Source organism: Palaemon carinicauda, chromosome 5 (genome assembly GCF_036898095.1).
Source record: "Palaemon carinicauda isolate YSFRI2023 chromosome 5, ASM3689809v2, whole genome shotgun sequence".
In the NCBI taxonomy this organism is placed as follows: domain Eukaryota; kingdom Metazoa; phylum Arthropoda; class Malacostraca; order Decapoda; family Palaemonidae; genus Palaemon; species Palaemon carinicauda.
The window spans coordinates 190865255-190869568 of record NC_090729.1 but is presented as its reverse complement, the minus strand read 5'-3'; positions in this window follow the sequence as shown (position 1 = coordinate 190869568).

Genomic DNA, 4314 nt, shown 5'->3' with positions numbered 1-4314 from the left:
ATTTTTATTGAAATTTTATTTATTTTTAAAATTCATTTTCTTTATAATTCATTTTATCCTCCAGTCTTTATCCTTACATATGTTTCATTTTTAACCCGAATCTCTTTCTTTCTCTTCTTCGTTTTAGTTTATTTTTGTCCTTATCGTTCTTAAGATTTTAGTTTTTTTAAGCTCAGTCTCCTCATTTACCGTTCTCCTCATATTCTTCCTGATGTTTCGTGTTATCTTTAGGCGTCGTTATCTTTATCTTAACATTCTCTTCGTCCTTCTTCCTCTTCAGTTTTTGAGGCCCATTTTTCTCTTCTTTTTTGTCATTCTTTTATTTCTTTCTCTTCATGAAATTGTAACGAAAGATAATAATGATGACGACTTAGTTCTTATCCATTTTTCATGGATCAAGTTTTCTCTCTCTCTCTCTCTCTCTCTCTCTCTCTCTCTCTCTCTCTCTCTCTCTGCATAAGATGTTTTGCTCTTTTAACTTCCCAGATGATGAACATTGGTCTTTGTTGAAAGTTATTAATATTTATTTTTTTTTCCACATTCCTTTTATTTCCATCAGACATCCGACGTAAAGGATACGTCTCGTAAAAAGTAGAAAGGTTTAAACGACTAAGAGGATTTCTGTGTATGTTGTTTAATGTTTTGTAGTTTGTTTCATCAAGTTGATAATGTGAGGTCTTGCATCATTCTGAAAATAAGTTGATTAATATTACTTTTAATCCATTGCCTTCGAAGAATGTTTGTCACATTTTCCTGGTTTGTAAAATAGCATAAGGAAAGGAGTCTATGTTATATACACCACTTTATGATTTATAAATTACGCAATTGTTCGATTTATTAATTAATTTGATGTATAAATCATATCTCAGATTCCATCGTGGAATATCACTCAAACATTGTTACGACTTGATTGTAAACCCTTTGGAGCCTTATTTTGTATTAAGGTACAAAAATTACGTATTTCTATAATAAGAAATAATCCTATCAAGTTTTTCAAATTAAATTTTTATCTATTTCATCTCCACCTTATAGAGGCAATGGTTAAATTTCTTTATTTTGATTACAGCAAATTGTACTGAATGATCCTCATCACTGTAGGAAAAGGTGGTCACAGTAATATTGCTCACTCTCCGCAGATTGTATTTATTTGAATATTGTTACTATTCCTAAAATATTTTATTTTTCCTTATTTCCTTATTTCCTTTCCTCACTGGGCTATTTTCCCTGGTGGGGCCCCTGGGCTTATAGCATCCTGCTTTTCCAACTAGGGTTGTAGCTTAGCATTTAATAATAATAATAATAATATACTAAACTTAAGAGGGCTAACAAAAGTAGAATCACAGGCTCATGAGGAGTAAGTGGGTAGATGAATCTTTTTTATATTTAAATACATATTTATTGTAAAATACTATACAGTATGTGACAGTATTTGTAATGCGTAATTAACTCATAATCCACATAACAAATATTATAAAATACAATTTCTTCTCTCAATGACCTTCTTTTTAGAGCGTTCATTACGTAAAGGAAAGTTATGAAATTGCATCTGTATACCGACACGTCTTTCATGCATATCTGCATGATAACCAACACTCTCAACCATCCCCTTTTGTCTCTTCAAAATGACGACTCTTACCATCCCAACACACTCCTAAATCAAGACTTTAAACGTCCCTCTGGTTCTGGCTTGACATCAGTTTATTCCGATCTAGCGAGGCACTTCTAACGGGATTGTTAATCGTTTCCGTTTGGAATTGCCCGGTTCGAGTGAAAGCAGGTCTCCGACTCTTTAGCTTGGACAGATAAACCTGAATAGCAAACGTCCTCTGGACCAAATTCTGAGCCTAAAACGCTGTTTTGGGTCCTGTGTGCATGCAGGGTAGGCCTTGGCAGGGGACGTCAAGTTTTCTCTTTAGCGTTTGGATATGTTTTAAGAGGTGGTCTTTGATTCAAAGGACCTGTTTTCAAAGGCGTAAATACTTCTGGTAATGTTGCATTCATTCTTGTTTGCTATTCCCAAGGGACTTTTTGAATAGGAATGTAGGTAAAATTCTGGCAAGTGGTAAGAAGGAATCTTTCTTTATTACGTTTTTTTTCTATTTGTTGTTTTTTTCAATCATTAATCCATGTATAAGAAATAGTTTGGTGTCAAATGGATGGCAAATAGAAATTTATTGTTTCCCCACTAGTTTTTTGTATTTTAGGCAGTTTTTAATCTCTCTCTCTCTCTCTCTCTCTCTCTCTCTCTCTCTCTCTCTCTCAACCTTCTGTGATATAGATGACAAAATTGTCAGCCAACGATGAAGTTTGAAATCTGTTTATGAACAGTGGATCTTCATCTTCATCTTCTTCTTCTTTCTTCTTTCTTCTTTTTTTTTTCTTTTTTTTTTTTGCGTTAATAGAATTTTATATAAATGGGTGTTCATTATCCCGTTTTCTTATCTAAAATGTAAACAACAACATATTTAGATTATTACCCTCTATTTTTCAAACAAGCAAACAACTAGATTTTCCACCTTTTCACCAGTCCTTCCCTCATGACACAGGACTATAAATCATCATTATAGCCTTTACATAATCAATTAACAGTATCTCTTTGACCTATGTGCACATGTAGAGCTTCTGATTCGTGTCCCCAATTGATGATGATGCTGATTAACTATGTTAATTAGGGAGGCCATTAACTTTTCATCTGGTGGAACGGTAATTTACACTATGGCCAAAATGGGATTGAAGATCCAGTAATGCATTTTGGTGTTTAAAGGTTTAAAGGCCGCTCATGGATGGCACAGGCAAGGGATAGTGACATTGCCCTATCAGCGTCCAAGCCCTCTCTCCACCCAAGCTAGGACCAAGGAGGCCCAGGTAATGGCTGCTGATGACTCAAAAAGTAGACCTATAAAGGCTTAAAGGTTTAAAGGCCCCTCGTGAATGGTAGAGGCAAGGGATAGTGACATTGCCCTATCAAGGAGGGCACAATGCCCGAGAAACTGACCATATTACATATGAACAGCGCCCAAGCCCTCTCTCCACCCAAGCTAGGACCAAGGAGGGCCAGACAATGGCTGCTGATGACTCAACAGGTAGACCTATAAAGGCTTAAAGGTTTAAACGCCGCTCATGGATGGCAGAGGCAAGGGTCAGTGGCATTGCCCTATCAAGGAGGACACAAAGCCCGAGAAACTGACCATATTACATATGATCAGCGTCCAAGCCCTCTCTCCACCCAAGCTAGGACCAAGGAGGGCCAGGCAATGGCTACTGATGACTCAACAGGTAAACCTATAAAGATTTAAAGGCCGCTCATGGATGGCAGAGGCAAGGGACAGTGACATTGCCCTATCAAGCAGGATAATGCCGTAGAAATTGACCATATTACAAATGAACAGCGCCCAAGTCCCCTCTCCACCCAAGCTGAGACCAAGGATGGCTAGGTAATGGCTGCTGATGACTCAACAGGTAGACCTATAAAGGCTTAAAGGTTTAAACGCCGCTCATGGATGGCAGAGGCAAGGGTCAGTGGCATTGCCCTATCAAGGAGGACACAAAGCCCGAGAAACTGACCATATTACATATGATCAGCGTCCAAGCCCTCTCTCCACCCAAGCTAGGACCAAGGAGGGCCAGGCAATGGCTACTGATGACTCAACAGGTAAACCTATAAAGATTTAAAGGCCGCTCATGGATGGCAGAGGCAAGGGACAGTGACATTGCCCTATCAAGCAGGATAATGCCGTAGAAATTGACCATATTACAAATGAACAGCGCCCAAGTCCCCTCTCCACCCAAGCTGAGACCAAGGATGGCTAGGTAATGGCTGCTGATGACTCAACAGGTAGACCTATAGGCTCCCCCAAACCCTCCCATCCTTAGCTCACAAGGATTGTGAGGGTCCCAGCGACCAAAGGAACTAACATGTCTAGCAATCACCAGGCAAGGACGTTACCACTATAGTCCATTTCTTTTAGCGATGCATATTTGCACCGACTCGCAGCGGTGCCCTTTTAGCTCGGAAAAGTTTCCGGATAATTCCAACCAATCAGCGATCACGAAACTTTTCCGAGCTAAAAGGGCACCGCTGCGAGTCGGTGCATATATGCATCGCTAAGAGAAATGGACTATAGGCTTGTGGTTCTGGTTGTGGTCGGTGGGGGAGTGGGGGAGAGTAACGGTTAATGGATTTAAAGGGATGAAAAGGATGAAGTCATGGTGATGTTCGATAATAACCGGGATTCGTTCGCAATTGATGCATAGATATTGTTAATAATGATTTTTTGGGGGGTTTGCAATTCATGACGCCGCTGGTGGGCTATT